Genomic DNA, 18,140 nt, shown 5'->3' on the forward strand with positions numbered 1-18,140 from the left:
GGCGACGAGGGGGGGTGGCCCTTTGGCCCGTCCTGGCCCGGACGGGCACAGACGGGCTTTCCTCTGGCGCTCCTCCGGCGCTACGCTGCGCGCGACCATAATGGCCTTTAAATAGCGTATGACAAGAAGCGCTCGTTCCCGACTATAGCGCAGCCCCGGAAGCGTCTTGGGGAGCTTAGGTAGTACAAAAAACACCCAAATGGTGAGTAGTGCTATACAAATTTTTATGTGCAGGCAATGCGGGCAATTGGGGGGCGGCAGGAGAGATTTATAAAAACAACACAGTAAATACACAATTTTAAAAGTTAAAACTCGGCAGTAATTGCAGCGGGCAGCAGCGATTGTTAAACAACAGCGTGGCGTTAGCGTGGCAGTCAATCTGTTGGCGCATTTAATTTACTTATAATTCCATAGTTTATAGTACTACATGGTCATGTAAATTTCATGCTGCTAGGGGGCTGCAGCATTCATTGTACACTCACTAAAGTAGCACTGTAAAACATGTCTCCATGCCTTCCACTGCAGCTTGGGCATGCAGTTTTGAAACTGCCATTTCAACCTGGTAAAACAAACCTTATGCAGGCCTAATCCTTCCTTTTGTATACCTACAAGTCAGCCCTAAGGCAGATCATGAATGCCAATAGGGCAGGCTGCATGGTTGTTTTAAAAATAGGAAATGTATAATTTATGTTCACATGTCCTGTCAGTGAAAAGCCTTCAGAGTTGGGGTTTTTTCTTGCTAGGCTGTCTCTCCCATAGACTAGCACTGGTTTACACTATTACTATGAATACACGCTAAATACTGTTTGGGAGTAGCTAGAAAAATAGTTCAAGGACTCATTTTAATAGTAATTTAAAATATAACACAATGGTCAAGTCGGATTTTATATTACTATTTCGGAAATTACACTTTTAAAAAGTTGTCTTTTTCCTGCCCAAAACCAAAATGCTTTCCTGCCATTGTCAAGCTGTCCCCTGGCCCCTGTTGTCTCCCATGTGGTAAGATGTGTATTCCTCCCAGACAGTGGACAAAAGGGCACAGGGAGTGATGAGGAGAAGAACGTCCTTGACAGGAAAGCCTGGGGACTGTGCCCCGCCCCTTCCTGAGCTTCAAAAGACGTCCACCTTGACACTGGCAGATGAAGCTCTCACCTAGGCCTGCGTCCCCTTTGTCTGTCTAGTCAGGCTGGCACCAAACCTATTGCGGGTAGAGAAATTGATCAGAACTTGTTTAGGTGATGGAGAAAGACTTGCCCTCCACCAACAGACTGGCGCTGGGCATAAAACTGGACTCCATAGACCTCTCAGAACACTCCTGGACCTTTGAGATTCAGAGAAAGGGCCGCCCAACTGTCTGAAGATCCTGAAGGAAGACGTGGCCTGCTTGCCTTGAACCTAGGAACCCAGAAGTGACTTCAAGGTTTAGTTGGCTGATCTCCTGTTTGAGCTGCAGGGACACAACATGCTTCCAGAGGCCCTTTGCCTGCAACTGCCCAGTTGACCAGTCCCAACTGGGCCCGCCCTGGCCCCTGCTGTTGGCCTCTGCTGGAATGAGTCCTAACTCCCATGTGGTGCTGTGCAGGTCTTAAACCCTTGGTTGTTGTTAGAGTGTGCTCCGCCTGTCCCCAAACTTCAACAAGTGGGACTTAACAACTTTTTGGCAAATTTCTGCCTGCAGAACCGATGGAGATCTGAATCGCCATAGAAGTCACAGCTGTAGATGTCGAATTGCTGGTCAGCCTCGGCATGCTAGTTTGCCCCGCTGAAAGAGACCTTAGTTCCAGATAAATTTCTAGGTCCGAAAGTAGAGGCCTTCATTGGGACCAACACCGAGCATCATCTCATTGACGTCAAAGCCTCTGCAGGCATGGACTTCACCCCTTCAGAGATTTCCCAGCTTGATTAGTGGCCAGACAGAGAGCCTGCTCTTCAGCAACACGCTGTTGCTGAGCCCCACTTCGGATCCAGCTTGCAGCTTGCCCTTCCCAATGACTCAGTAACAGCCACTGTTACTCAATAAAGTTTCTAACTCCAAAGATAAATTCCCCCGGGATGAACATGGTCTCTGTATCTGACCCGCACTGCATCGCAAATTGTGATCAGCCTTAACTTTTGACTTTGGCATGGTTTAGTGAAACCAGATAATCAGATAGTACTATTTTTAATTCACACTTTAAAAATGCATATCCCTGGTACTACTTATTGGATATTTGTCATTTTGATGTCATTGTATTTATTAAAATACTCTCTATTTTGCTTAATCGGTTTGGGATTTATCTTGTGTTGTGTTTTTATTTAATACTGTTTAAGTGCTGCCTAAATATTGTAAACACAAGGAGATGGACGGAGTGCTGAAACTTTTCAGACACTCACCACCCGTCACAGATCTGGGTTGAATCCATCATCGTTCTTTAGCTCACTTCGCCACCCCAGTTCAGACCCAGCTATAGGCAAATCAGTCTTGACCCTGTACCTCAACAGTCCAGCCTGAAGTGCCAAGCCAGGTCTTTCCTGGACCGGAAACAAGGATCTTGGGACCAGTTTCGGACTATGTTTGCCCTAAGTTGGCAGGGAATGCCCAGACATGGGTCCCTTGCTCACTTTGCCACTGGATTCAAGCTAGCCTGGCTGATGAGGGGTGTTACCCCGAATTTGGAACCAGCATGCTTGATTCCGGTCCAGGAAATACACTAGCAAAACAAATTGGTCTGGCTTGTAACTAAAAATACAAGCCAGACTTAGTTCAAGTCTGACCTAATGGCTTTGCCAATGCTTGATGTCTAAAACGATTTAGCTACTTAACGAAAATCTTTGGCCTTCAGAGAGAATATAGCTTGTTAAGTGTATTACTGAAAATTGATAAGAAGGAACAGATTAAAAATTCAGGATTTGCAGAACGAAACTTTAAAATAGTTTTCACTTCACAGTCCACATTAAATGCTGGAGATGTGGTGATACTGACTGCTTGATTCATGTGTTCTGAACTACTGAAGAAAACAAATTGAATATCAGAACTCTGTACCAAGCTTTCACTGGTAGCAGTGGACAATATCAGTAGAAGCATGACCAATGCCCCACATTCCTAAAACGACCTGGGAAAATACCGCGACTGGATATTGCTGTTTTACGCAACAGGGAGTTTGCCAGGGGATTCTGAGCTCTGTTTGTCAGAGTAGGGTATACAATGTGGTTTTGGTCATTCGGTAAATGCAAAGGCTTTCGTCCTATTCAACATATTTTCCCCATGTAGATTCCACCAACTTATGCCTCTAGGTTTCACCTAGAGGAATTTGCTTTGGCAAAAGTCACGGATCCATGCTCAATTTACATCAAATTATAAATCTTAAATTGCGCGCTAACACCAAATAAGTGCCAGGGCTCCAGTCAAGAGGCAGCTTGCACCGGCCCATTTCTTCTGTTAGCACCACCTAAAACAGAGCCAACTACTAACCATGAAAGTTAGAAAAGGTGTGGCGTAATGGCCAGAGCTGGCGAGTGTCTGCATTGGCTCAACATCCTGTGATTCTGGGCAAACCACGTAATCTCTCCGTAAATGACTGTGTCCTTAACTGGTGGACATGAAAAGTGCCAATGTTGATGATTAAGCGCCGGTGCTGAGCACCGGAAACTCCCAGCTCAAATTAAGCACTGCCCTCTATTTCTTCCACACATTCAACGATGCACTGGAAGAATTAGTACTCGGATGTCCAAGAGCAAGCCAGGCATGGGGACATGAGTAAATGAACTGCCACCGGCTGTTAGGAAGGAGGTAGTTTACGATAAGCGGTGAAACCAATTGGAAGGCCGGAAAGGGACCTGAATACATGTAATGGGCTGTAGACAATGCTCAGAAAGCTCTCCAGCCTGTGTGTTAGCCTGTGCACTTCCACACAAAGGATGAGCTTCTATGTATTCAGGGTTAGAAGCTGTCATCTGTAAATGCATTGACTCCTTTCTGAAAGTAATTACGAAAATGTGTTTCGCAAGACATTATTTCACTGCAGAGTAAGTTATGCTCTATCCCAAGTGCTTTAATGTACAGCAAATTAAATCCACTAAAAAATATGAATAAAAAAAGTGACTAGTTGCAATAGCGAAAACAACTACTACTGAACAAACGATCGTTAAAAAAATATGCTCCTGTTTCATACAAAAACACATTTGCAGGGACATAATCATTTGCATCCATACATGTTCATACATACATGTAAAACAAAGTAATTTGTTATTCACTTAAACATATATCTATTGAAACACATTTTTGTTAAACGTTATTATTATTTCATTTATGTTTATGTGTATGTTAGCGTTTGTTTCCTGTTTTTTATTTAATTTATTTTAGGAGTACATAATTCATCACTGTTTTATAAAAATCCTGTAATCAATTTATATTTATTTTATTTAAAAAGTTAGGTTTTGTTTAGAAGCACACGTATTCTGAGCATGCCAGGGGCAAACTCAAATAACTGTCATTTCTTTCCTCGAACAAACTCATGTTTGAAAAATTCACCCATACGTACCAATTATACGTTTTTTTTAAGTAATATAGTAATTTTCACAGTTTCCTTACACAAGTAAAATTTGAGGCCATTAAGTTTAGTTCTAATTTTTCTATGCGCTAGTTTATGTATTATTTGTTTCTGGCGTACGAGTAATTGTGACTTACACTTCTAGTACTCCTTCCATACTGGATTAAGAAGTAAATCCTCGCTTTCTGCTGAAATCCGGTGTTAATTCAAGAGTCAGGCACAGTAAGTTTTTGTGAATCGGACCCTGTGTTTTTGCCAGGTTATTTTGCTATTTAAAAATAAGCACATAAACTTGAGTAAAAAATATGTCATGTCCTTGAGCAATGTGCATGTGTCCCAGATTTACATTTTGGAGTTTGTCCAAATATCTAATTAAATGCAAAGTCACCCTTGTATAATCAAGCCTGGAGGTTTTTTTTAATGTAAGGAAAAATGCAGCCGTGGTCACATGTGAAGTGAAATTTCTCCAGGCTGCTCCCTGAGTTGGTGAGTCTAGGGCCCATTCAAAGAACAAGTTGTGACTACATGTTGACGGCATGGTGTATAATGGTGCAATGTGTCAGGCGGATCATATGTGAAGGTGAAATTAACGAGGATATGTGTTTGTGTTGAAGAGGCAGTGAGTGTGTTGGTTGACTTTGTATATATGCGGGGGCGTAGTATTGTGTTTAAGAGTGCAGTTTCTGCAGAGGATTGCTTTAGGTGTGTGTGGAGAGTTTTACATTGCAGTTTGAGACATTGGCCTGATTACACGTATTGGTGCTATGCATCTGTTAGACCTGGCATCTTGGCGTGGTTTGCCCCTGTCTTTTTGCCTCCATCTCCTGTATTTTTGCTGTGTGCTGGATTTCATTTTTGCGGATCTAGATGCTTTGGGCACCTTGCCACTGCTGCTCAGTGCCAAAGTGCAAGTGCTCCCTCTATACATTGTGAATATGGATTGGTGTTTCCATAATTGGCTTGTTTGACTTACTACTAAGTCCCTAGTACAATGCACTGTGTGTGCCCAGGGCCTTTAAGTCAACTGCTGCTAGTGGGCCTGCAGCCCTGATTGTTCCACCCACACAAGCAGCCTTTCAAAGGGGTCTCAGACCTGTCACTGCAGTGTCTACGCGCAGTTTCTACTGACATGTCAACCTGGTAAGTGCACCCACTTGCCAGGCCCTAACCTTCCCTTTTATTACATGTGAGTCACCCCTAAGGTAGGCCTAAGGTGCCCCTGTGGGCAGGGTGCAGTGTATGTGAGAGGTAGGAAATGTACTGATGTGTGTGACATGTCCTTATAGTGAAATACAGTGTATTTCGTGTTTCACTATTGAAAGGCTATCTGTCCCATTGGATAGACTGGGAGTTTATTCAAAACAACTTATAAGTATAACTTTCCATTGGGACAAGATAGAAAGATGGAGTTTAGTATGCCTGAATTCGGAATTTAAAATGCATCTTTTAATAAAGTTGATTTTTATATTGTGTGTTTTAAAATACCACTTTTAGAAAGTGGGTATTTTCTTGCTTAGCCATCCTGGGTGCTTCTGCTGGTTTGTGGATTGACTGCCTGGCTTTGGAGTGACAGGGGCTGTGGATGTACATTGTCTTCAGACAGCCACTGGGGGGGGTTGAGGTGTGTCCTGCCTCTCCTGGATGAGTTAGCGTTGTGCTGAATAGAACTTAGTTGCATTTAGAGTAGGGGGGAAGAGATTTCAGTGCACCTGAATAGGCCTGGTCTGCCTTACACAATGCTGGCTCCACCTTCTGCCGGGAAGTTTGAACTCGAAAGGGCAGAACTGGTTTGGACTGAGCACAGGGACTTTTTGCCACCAGAAAACAAAGGAAAATATTGCATAAATGTTGGGGCCCAGAACTTTCGAATACTTCTGGCCTAGAGAGGAACCTCTGCCAAGGAGAAGAATTGGGAAAACTGAAGGAGATGTATTGCCTCTTTGCTGTGTGCTGTCTGCAGTGGTTGTTTCTGTCAAGGAAAGGACAAAGACTTTGCTGAGTGCTGTTTATCCTGCTTGAAGATCTTCAAGGGCTTGAAGTAGAGCATGCCTCCCTGACACCGGCCAGCAATGCCGCAACCTGAAACGAAGCCATGAGCACCACTCATGTAGTGCATGACGCATAACCCCAACTTGCTCCGCAGCCCCGACATTGGCCGACGCCGCACCAAATCAACTCTGAAGGCCGCTGCCTGCACCAGAGCCAAGGGCACCGCTCGTGATAATCACGATGCACACCCCCGACATGCACCGCAGCTCCAACTTCACCGATTCTGGTGCTTCATCATCGCGGAGCCGATACCTTACATGGGTGACTTCCTGAATCCATCGACACTGCCCTGTCGCAAGGAACCAGCGCCTCGCTGCCACCATGACATCACCTTCCCGGTTCAAAAGTGCCTGATAGGTACTTCTCACCACGAGGCCCTGTCCCCTTCAAGTCCCCTCTCCCTCCTCATACGGTGAAGTTGTTCTTCAAGTTGGCAGGTATGCAGAAGTTACATTTTGGCAGGTTTGACCTGCCAGCATTTAACATAGGCTGAGGTACTGAGTGCATCCAATAATTATCAAATGCATTACACATCTTCCAACTCATAATTCTTACCCGTGCATAAACAGGTGTTTTCGCGTGGGCCGGAATTAACTGAACCACTCGTACTCAGGCCCATACTATAGTATAGTACGAGCCAAACTGGCCTTTTGATCAGAGCAACATTGTGTACATGAGGAACAACTTCATATACCTCCTCACACAGGAAAGTGTAAACCCCAGTTAGCCTCTTAACTATGGGTACTGTGCTACTTCCTGCCCAACTCCTCCATGATGGTGGCGCTATCTGCATAAGAATCAATTTATCAATAACGCTCACATGATGTTCAGCCCAAAGAGAGTGCCTCAGATAAAATGTAAGTAGTAGTGTACACAAACGCTGCCTACTTAATGCAATATATTATATATGTTAAAAGAAGTCCCTGTATCGGAGCCACATTGACTCATTGGCGTAGCACAGATATACTCCATGTACAGGCAGTGGCCCAGACACTGTTACTAGTCTTGTTTCGAGGGCCTCTGGCCAGAGTGCTGAAATTAAGAGAATATAAAGTAGTTATTTCGGGGTTATGGGGTTAGTCTGTTGTGTTATTCCCTTGCACTAGTTGGCTGCTTCATAATGAGAAGTCCAGTCACAGTCCTCTCTCTGTCTGAGACTTTCAAAGCCTCCTCCGCAGTTGCGATGCAGCTATCACTCGGCGCAGTGTCGGATATGAGCTCAAGTAGTCCGGGCTTGTGAAATGGCTGGTGCGCTGCCTGGTCCTGCCCTTAGTACTAGGCCGGCACACCCACAAAGCATGCACCCTCTAAGCTGAGTAGGACGGATGAAACCAATGGAGATCCTGCTCAGTCAGGTAAAGCAAGAGAGAACTGGCAAAAAGAACTGCCACCTCCAGTAAAGTGGGAATTGGATGGGCTCACGCTCACTGGGACCACCGATAAAGCAGACACAGAGACAGCAGGGAGGAAGAGGATGAGAGCAGAGAGAGAGTTAGAATCTGCGCTTTGAGACAGAGAGAAACAACAAGAGATAAAGGGAAGAGATGCTCACAAAGAAGAAGAGTGAGCAAGAAGAAAGGAGAGGGTGACATTTTGGGAGCAAGAGTATCTGTGAGGAGGGGAGATGATTGAGAGAAACATAGATTTTATTTGAATGAGTAAAAGCAGTCACAGAGAGAAAGGTAAAGGCACAGAGAGGAAAGAGCAAGAGGAGGGGAACTGATGGAGGGATGGAAAGGAGGAGGAGGGAGCAGGGAGGGTAAAGAAGGAAAGTGAGAGAAGGAGACACAAACTAAGTAACATACAGAGGGAGGGTATGAATAGTGAAAAACAGGAACACCAGAAATAGAAAGAACAATCAGACGGGAGCTGACAAGCATACAGAGGGGTAGTGCCAGAAATCCAAGACAGCCAGAGAGCCAAGCGATACAACCACACACTGCTAAAGAGAAGCATCAAACTAACAACTATGCCGAATAATATTTATCTGCACTACCTGGAAACTTGCTGTGGCTTGCAATCACATACTGTTCTTTCAGAGGACCCTACTCAGCTGGATGCTTCATATTTCACCGGAGACTTTTATAGCTCCAACTATAAAACTGCAAGTGCCATTCGCTTGCCAACATGTTTACACTTGCCTTTCTACCCTCACCGCCCTACATATACCATACAGTAATTCCCTGTACCTGACACTGAGTGACTTCAGTGGCAGGATCTCTTGCACAACATCTGGATTCTCATCAGAATTGTAAAGCAGACATAAGTAGGTTCTCAGCTCCCTGCTGTGTGTGCTGTGTGTGCAAACTCTTGCAGGTATACCGATGGCACAGTGACTTAACATCATGCCATCTGTGTCAAGTGTCTTGGAACATTCTGGAAGGTTCCCATCTGATTTGCCCACAGGGTTAAATGAGCTAAATCATCCAGGTCTGCACCTCAACCCTCTTCCCGTGAATGTGGATGCAATCCAGATGTTCTTTAGGTTGTTGGGCAGCGTTGGCCGGCACCGAACGGGGGTGTTGCGGCAGCAGTGGGGAGAGGAGGGAACGAAGGGGGAGAAATAAAACAATTAATTAAACGTACCTGCTTGCCGCATCCTCCTTGCCACTCCTCCTTGTCTTTCCTCCTCCCACCGGCAGGAACAGGAAGCAGACTGGAAGCACCCATCCTCCCCTGAGCCAATCACAATGCCACAATGCAGTGTTGTGATTGATCTGAGCGCCATGGCTCTGCGCTCAGATGGGGCATGGGGGCATGGGCATGTTCTCCACCCAGGCTTTAATGTAACCTGGATGGAGAAAAGGGAAAGTGCGCATGACTGTTTTGACAGGCCCAAGAGGGCCGGCCACACAGTCATGTGCACTTAGGAGTGGGGGCTAACCACTCCTCGGCTGCTCTGTCAGCCCCGCACGCCCCGCCTCACCTCACAAAGCTTAGCTGCCAATCTCGAAAAAAAAAAAAGAAAAATGATAATAACTTGGTTATTATCATTTTATTTTTTTCTTAAACTGCTGACAAAAAAACAGTGGGGCAACACTCCTCCGCCTTAGCGGTGGAGCCGCCACTGTTGTTGGGATAAGAAATATTCCGACACCAGGAATCACATCACAAGTTTAGCCTTCAGCATGCTTGTGAATCCCTTTCAGGTACATAAATACTCAGAAATCTACCTACTTATTTGTATAACATAGAATTCTTCTTTGGCTCTTTAAAGAAGAGATGACAAATGTCACCCGCCCGAACCCTGTCAGATTTACTCCTGTAACATGGGGTCCTGTCTTGAGGCATTGGCCCTTAAGTCCAGGGACCTAGTAATTCTTGGAGATTTTAACTAGGATTGCCACAGTGCTGCAGACATTGCCGACTAGCGTCTTTCCGAGGACCTTGCCAACCTCAGCTGTATGCAGCTGGTGGATCAACCTTCCAGCTGAGGTGCCTAGAATTAGGAGCTTATATTTACCATCTCCCCCTCCTTCCTCCACTAATCCTAAAGTGAAGCCTCTGACTTGGGCTATTTTGCATTCCTTTCTACATTAACTCTCCACCCTTGTGAAAGCCTTGTTAGGAAATGTAACTTTGATGCTGTTGCCACCTGTTCTCTGCTCCCTGACAGGTGTCTAGAGTCTGAGGACCCCAGTAACTCGTTCAGGCTCCCATCTTTCCTTGAGGTTGATCTCTCTTCCCCCATCCGGCAGCTGCCTCAGGGGACAATAACCCTTTAGATGGCCGGCATTGTAATCTAGGCTTCCATTTGTGAATAGAATCTCAAGAGACTTACTCAGGTCGACCTCTATCCTCTTTGGACACCTTCTTTGCTATAGACCTGATGACAGAATGCAAGGTCAGCTCAAGTCTGCTTTCCATGAAGGCTGGCTCATCTGATGATCCGTGATTGTTCTCAGGAGCCTATTGGCTGTCATTGTCCTCATGTTAAAATATTGGCATAGTCTCTCACCCCTGGCTAGTCCTAGATGTGCTAAAAAGACCTTTACTTTAAAGGCCTGGCCTTGATATTTAGAGAATTACCACCCTATTATACTGTTGCCGTCCGTCGCTAAAAATATTTTTAAAAAGCACCTAGGAAGATTGCTTGGTAACCATTTCAATTCGCACTGCCTATTAGTTGAGGGTCAGGCAGGCGTCCGCCTGGTGCTAGTAGCCATTTTGGACAAACTTCACATATGTCAGGGAGAGCGCCATTTGTTGGGCCTGCTGCTGCTGGACTGATCAATTGCATGTGATACGGTCAACCATTCTATGATACTACAGGAAAGCTGGGCTGGAATTTTGGAGCCTTCTATAGTTCTCCTAATCTTTGGGGAACCCCTCCCTCTTTGTATCTCCCACCGTCCCATTCCTCAGATCTGGTGCTACTCTATGCAGCGTCTCAGGGACCACCCTTCCCCCACTCTGTGCAAACTCTACACCTAGCCTCTGCGCAATCGTAATTTGTTCCTTTGGCTTTTCCTCTCTGCCAGAGCTGTTTTAGTATTTTGGGAGTGGGTATCAGAGTGATGGACAAAAATAAAGGGCACCATAGGAACCTAGTTTAATGTATATTTGTTTGCTTCGTCAGTGCTCAGGCCCGGCTAAACCTGAACCACTTAGTGCACTATTTTCACCCCATTCCCGTTTACATTTGATAGGAATATAGTACATGCATTCTAGGGAGGGAAGCTATCTGCAAGAGTTATGGTCACTCAAATGTACCCACAAAAAAACCACGACCTCTAAATTGGCACATGTGGCTACTCAACCAAGTTAGTTAAATTTCCACATTTGCAAATGGGCATTGCTCATGCGAAATTCCACCTATTATCCTAATTTCTCAGCGCACATCTAAGTCCAACAGATCTGCAAAAAGTACGTTTTGAGTTGGTCCTTGCGAGATTGCTCTAAAATGAGAAAAGGACTTTTTTCATCACTGAAATTACAATGTTCCCTAATGATTGCAATTCAGCCCAAGTTATTTTAGTGACATTTCGTTATTATATATTATTACAACGGGATGCTTTTGATAGCTAGAGGTTCTGTGTGGCCAGTTATACTTTGTGAGGAGAGTGGAGCAGGTTCGCTTCCCAGCTGAGTAGTAAAAATGGCTGAACAGAACGAAACATGAAAATAGAAATGGTGTCTAGTTATCTTAATTGTTTTATCGCGACCGTGTAAGAAGTACCTTAACTGCTCTCAGATCGGGATATTTACAAAGTAACGCTAGTGTCTGGCAGCAGCATTATTATGGGATATCTCTACAACACCGAGACGCCATCTTGTGGTGGGGAACTCTGAAATGCCTCTAACAGAGCTTAGCACACAATAGCATAACACAGGAAAGCATAACACAACCATGGAATGGATCACTTGAGGGTAGATGCATAAAGTACGTTTTTTACATAAATCCTGTTGATATTAATCTTCTCTAAAACTTATCCCAGGACCCCATCATTTTAATGTCCGATTGACCTGTCATCATTCCATTGCCCTGAGGCCGGTAGGATCACTTTGTAAATGGCGCATCATTCCCTCCGCCCAGTAATGGGAGCGCGCGCTGCATTAGCCGACACTGAATGCTCGCGGAAGCATTGTCTGTGGGCAGCGTTACAGGCGCTGATAAGTGCTAATTGCTAAGAACACTTCATCAGGCCATCGATTTCTGGACTGCTGCTTCAGGATGGATCACATAAAGTTCATTCTTCAAGAGCCGTACGCATTAGAAAATCGCAGTCCTTGGGTAGCCGTGTGTGATGAGCGAAACGCATGCATGTTAGAGATATTGGATGAGACACATCATCCTAGGAGGTGAACCCACACATGTGAATGGTGATTGCAAGAAGTAAACAACAATGATGAGTGTGGTTTATCTGGCTAGGAGCATCTCTGCATCTGGGAGATAGCTTCCGCCTAGGTCTTAGGACCAATAAGGACCTCTAAGGGACCTTCTCCTCCGTCCTGCCCATTGGTCATCAGAGTATTCATTGCAGTCTATTAGCCAGCCCAATAATGGAAGAAGCTAAACAGCCAGAAATGGAAAGCTCTCACCTAAGTTACTGCAGAATGTATGCTTTTCTCAGAATTGTTATATTGTGCATTATACCACTACTCTGTGAAGTTACATTTCTTATGGATTTTTAACCCTGTAAACCGAGACAATAAATCAATGGCTTAACATACCTGCTACCTATTTTTGCTAAATGAATATCACAGATTTGAATCCAGACAGGCTCAAGTTCGGTAGCGTGAACTCTATGTATAAGGCATTGTAGTAACAACACTGTAGCAGCGCGCATCATAAATAGACTTGGGTGCTAAGGATCTGGAATTTGGCGATCAGTTGTTCTGAACTAACCTGAGTCTAGAGGCTCCGTAAATTCCCAGTTCAATATTGGAAACCATTTCTCATGGGTCTGAGTGAACTCCCCACCGGGTCTGGCAAGGGGCTACCTTGGCTTTCAAGTGAAATAGAGGTAAACAACGTAAACTATAGTTCCCCATTGCCTACCACTGGCAGCTTGGTGAAAGTGCCATATATATTAATTTTAGATGCTTAAATGATGAATTTAGATTTTACACAGAACATAAGCAAAAAGTGTGCACTCTCCAATGTATACTTATTTCCCAGCGGCTTCAAGGAAAGGACTTAAGTAGCACTTTAAACATGTCTCAGGCCTGCCATTGCAGAGCTTGTGTGTGCAGTTTAAACTGCCATTTCGACCTGGCAACATAAACCTTTTGCCAGGCCCAAACCTTCCTTTTTAATACATATAAGTCACCCTTAGAGTAGTCCCTGGACAGCCCAGAGGGCAGGGTGCAATGTATTTAAAGAGTAGGACATGCACTTTAAAAAAATTTCATGTCTTGGTGCTGAAAAACATTTACATGTATTTTTTACTACTGCTAGATCTATCTCTCCCATAGGATAACATTGGAGTTGTGTTATTACATTTTATAAGTGTAGTTTCAAAATGGGTAGAGATGACCAGTTCATGTTGGTGTCTCTAAAATCACCATTTAAAGAGCTAACTTATGTTGAAGCCAGATTTTAAATTGCAATTCTGAAAATACCACGTTTAGAAAGTTGGCATTTTCTTGCCTTAGACATTTGGTGCCTGCAGTCTGCCTTGGTCACATGATTAGGTGTAGCTGACAGTTGGGCTTTGTGTATTCCTCCTAGATAGTCACGTACAATGGAAGCTTAGGTGTGACTGGATGGGCCATCACTGGCAGGAGAGGAGGAAGGAGCTGGGCACAGCCCCAATTACACTTGAATAGGCTGTGTCTTTGTCTCCATGCAAAGGGCTGCATACCCCTTGTAGTTTGTCTGAAACCAGGACAAGGAAGGCAGGGCATCTGTGCAGTTTAAAGGTTTGACTCCAAAAGCTTCTCCCCACTTCAAAGGCACTACGAGGTCTAAAACAAGGTCCTCAGACACTAACTCTTCAATTCACTTCTAGACCTGTGGATACTCAGCCAGGATGAAGGACAGCTGTGCTTCTACAAGGACTGCCACTCTGCTGGGCTGCTGCCCTAAAGGAACTGCTGCTCTGTTGACCTGCTGCCCTCTTGTCTGGGAAAGAAGAACTGGACCTGCAACTTCATCTTAAGTGCAGGACTACAGAATGACTCAAAGGACTAGTCTGCTGGCCTCCTGATCCAAGCCTCAGGGGTATAGAAGACTCCCCAACAGCTACTGGACCTGTCTTCAGCTGATTCCTGACCCTCAAGTGAAACTCTCAGGTCCTGGACCTGTGGTGCGGCTCTTGAGCTCTTGAAATCACGCTTTTGGGCTTTTTGCGACCACGAACAGGCCTGTTCACAATGGAACTGCGTCGCTCACTTTGAAAATCAGCTCAAGCCACTGCCAGCCCAACTCTTTCTATAGCAGCATTGACAGCCCATGGGAGACCACCAACGCAAAGCTCCAGCCCATCCTTCCACGACACCTGGCCTGCTCTTCACACCAGGCCGTCTACCAGCCACAATGCTCTCCTTGCTCCCGGTGACCCTCTCCAACCTGAACAGGACTCTTGGCACAAAATCTGAGAAGGTGAAACTTCAGCGGGACTAGCCTGGAACTGCTCCATTGCTGTCAGTCTGAACCTTTAACCCAGTCCAGTGCGACCAGATAGCCGTGGTCGGCGCTTTATGTTTTAAGTGCTATATTTCAGTTTATTCTGTAAACATTCATAACATTGGTTCTGCTGATTGGATTTTTGTTGTTTTTGTCTTGTTTTATCTATTAAATTATATAATATTTTTCTAAGCTGGTCTGGGATCCTTTTTGTGTGGTGTTTTCATTGTTTTACTGTTTGAAGTGTTACACAAATACTTTACACATTGCCTCTAAGTTATGCCTGGCTGCCCTGTGCCAAGCTACCAGGGGGATGAGCACAGGTTGATTTGGGGTTTGCTTGCGCCTTAAACTGACCAGGATTGTGGTTGCTGCTTGACCAGGGCTCACACTCCAGTGAACCAGTAGACCCGTTTCAAACAAACAGGTTGAAAAAAGACTATGGCCTCTCCAAAACAGAGAGACTCTGCTATTTTCAAGTACAACATTGGGTGACTCATAAGGATGTAAAATTACGGGCCTCCAGGCCAATGATTTCTTTTGAACGTTGAAACTTTCTTAAAGCTAACAATAGGTGACTAATATCCAAACTTTAGAAAGCACTTAATTGAAAAATCACTCCAACATGAACAACCAGCCAACTAAGGTGCGAGGCTAAAATTAGGAGGACAATCACGAACATGGAGTGGGCAGAAATAATAGCAACGCCCCGACTAAGTGCCTCTAGCATATTCAATGAGGGCAACACTCATGAGAAACACCACCAATTGGTACTGTACACCCAGTAAGATACATAGATGGGATGCTAACCAAAGCATCCTATGCTGGAGGTAATGTGCCAACCCGAGTTGCTTCTCTATTTGTTCTGGCACTACCCTAAACTCCAGAGGTACCGGAAGGAAGCCATTGACGAGGTTTATCAAATGTTTAAAGTTTAACATATTCGATTTCTAGCTTATGTCATCCTGGGGTGGCAGACCGTCTTTCCTGTCCTCTAAAATCACATGTTAGTTGACAGATTTCTCCTCTGTTGGATGCAGCCAAACAAGCAATCTGACTCTTTGGGGCAGGGAAAATACCTTAAAGGATCAGAGACATGATTAGAATGGAAAATATATCTCTAGGGTTGGGAGGCAAAGGTGATAGCATTGAGTCTCTTTGGGAATCATGTTTCAATAGGTTATCAACAGAATTTATGGAGGTAGAGTGTCCCAGATTCTTAAATATCAAATCCACGCTAATTCAAGAAACCTTATCTCAGGGTGACAGACAGGTAAACATGTTAAACTAACATTGTGGGATTGCACATATTCTATTGCTAAATTGTTGGGGGAGGAAAGTTCTTTGGTATGTAAGGGGGGGTAGGGCGAGTCAGGGTGGTTCAATTACTGTTCACCGTTATCCAATGTATTTATGTTTGAGTGATGTAAAAGATGATCTGTATCATGCTTATAATTGCCTATAGTTTCGCTCTTCATTCTTTATTAGGCCCTGTTGGCCTTCTGATGTACGCAGGTGTATGTATATGGTTACCATTCTCAATAAATGTAAATCAAGTTAATCCTAAAAACTAACAAGGCATGAAGATCCACTCATAAGAGGCAGGACAGACAAAGTCAGAAAGCTGCCCAACACACAAAGCACTCAGTTGCAATGTCTGGGGTGAATAATTTCATATGCAGATGACTTGGTCACTTTGGCATCCACGAAACATTAACTAGAAAGGTATCGGGTTTAGCTTTACTTAAATTAGGTTCCAGTACATATTGATTGCTTTGCCCAAGCAACACAGCTAGAGGAGGCTTCTTGCATGTAAACTGTGAGAAAATGTTCCTTTTTGCTTGTTCAGTCCCATTTTTTTAATGAATTATACTGCTGGATTTTACACTCTGCACACTGGAGTGCTTCTGTTCAGTGCCCAGTGTAAGTGCTCTAACCCCTAAGACATATAAAAATTGGTCACTCCCTGATTGGAATACTTAACTCTCCTGTGACGCTACAGTATTTGGTGTATAAATTACACCCATAGAATGGCAAGTTAAATGTCACCTGTGGACTGCAGTCTTTAATGTGCCATCCACTAGTGTGACAAGAAAAATATAGCTTCAGACCTACCAATGTAGCTTGACTGTTAGTTTAAACCTGCAGCCCAATCTGTCAAAATAATCCTTTGACAGGGAAAACCTTCCTCTTGAATATTAATAAGGCACCCCTAAGTAAGCTTTGTTGCCACAAGGTAGGGTGTCTAGTATTTAAATGTGGGCCATGTAGAGATTTGATGTTGGTATGTCCCTACAGAGACATGCTATTTTCACTGTGGAAGAATCTTGCTGTTCTAGGAGGAAAACTAGAGTACAGATTAATATATTAATTATGCTATCTTGGGTTTCAGGCAAGCTAGAGAAATGGTTCAACCACTATTTTTATATTTATTAAAAAATTAGTTCAATGGTGGAGTTAGAATTTTAATAATTATTTAAGAAAGGTAACTTTTAGAAAGGTACCTTTTCGTGACTTGTAGCTCTTTATAGCTGTTGAAAAGTGGATTATTAGTAGGAGCAAATGTATATTTGCCACTGGCAATAAGGCCACTAACACAGTATAGGGCTCAGAATAAATTATTCATATGCTCAACCCTTGGTAGCTTGGCTGCGAGCAGGCAGGCTTAACTTCAAAGACCGGTATGTAAAGCATTTAAAAACACTAGTAAATAATTAAGACACAATGCATATTAAAAATCCAACACTAATTTATAAAAATAGGATATGTTTTTATCTTTAAAATGACACCAAAACGACAAAAATCCAATGTAGGGAACTGGAGATATGAATTTTCAAAGATTTAGCATTATATAGTACTTAGAAACTTAAAGCGCCTTAGTGGGATATTTGGTCGCGATAGACCGGGTCAAAGTCAAAGTTTCAGGCCGACCTCGAAAGGTGGCTACCCCTCGCAGTAGGTCTCGGTCAAAGTTTTTACCTTCTGACTTAGAAACTTTTCTGGAGCTTTTTCTCGCTGGGTCCCTTGATGCTCTTCACCAGGTCGGATTCAGTGAGGGTTCGCCAGCCTCAGATTTAGTCTACTCCCGGTCAAACTCCCGAAAGTAGGACCTACAGAGCTTTTCAGCGGGACGAACCTGGACGGCAGGCCGGCTCGCAGTTGAAGGCAGGCAACTTGGCTGGCCAAGTTGAGTCGGTCCCCTTATGGAACCTTTTTCCCAAGTTGCTCCAAAGTTCTCCAAACTCCTGGAACTTCTTCCTGAAGTTCCCCAAAGGGTCCCAAAGTGTCTCATACTCACTCCAAGGGTCTGGAAGCTCCAAGATGGTCCTTGAGGAATTCAGTTCCCACAATCCACTTGGACAAAACCCTTACAAATCCACTGGTCATTCTCCAGGTTGAGGATTCTTGGTGATGATGTTCCAGGTGAGCTCTGTTAACCTGTAGCTTGCAGGGAGTCCACTCTTTAGTCCTTTTACAGCAAGAAGTCCACA

General features: G+C 44.2%; 1 protein-coding gene across 5 annotated transcripts in view; it reads left to right on the forward strand.

Annotated features, from left to right (window-relative positions):
- Nucleotides 1-18,140, forward strand: part of SORCS2 (sortilin related VPS10 domain containing receptor 2) — a 2,262,720-nt gene that overhangs the window by 1,968,052 nt on the left and 276,528 nt on the right. The gene's annotated exons all lie outside the window — the stretch shown is intronic.

The sequence above is a fragment of the Triturus cristatus genome, chromosome 2_2 (genome assembly GCF_964204655.1).
Source record: "Triturus cristatus chromosome 2_2, aTriCri1.1, whole genome shotgun sequence".
NCBI lineage: Eukaryota > Metazoa > Chordata > Amphibia > Caudata > Salamandridae > Triturus > Triturus cristatus.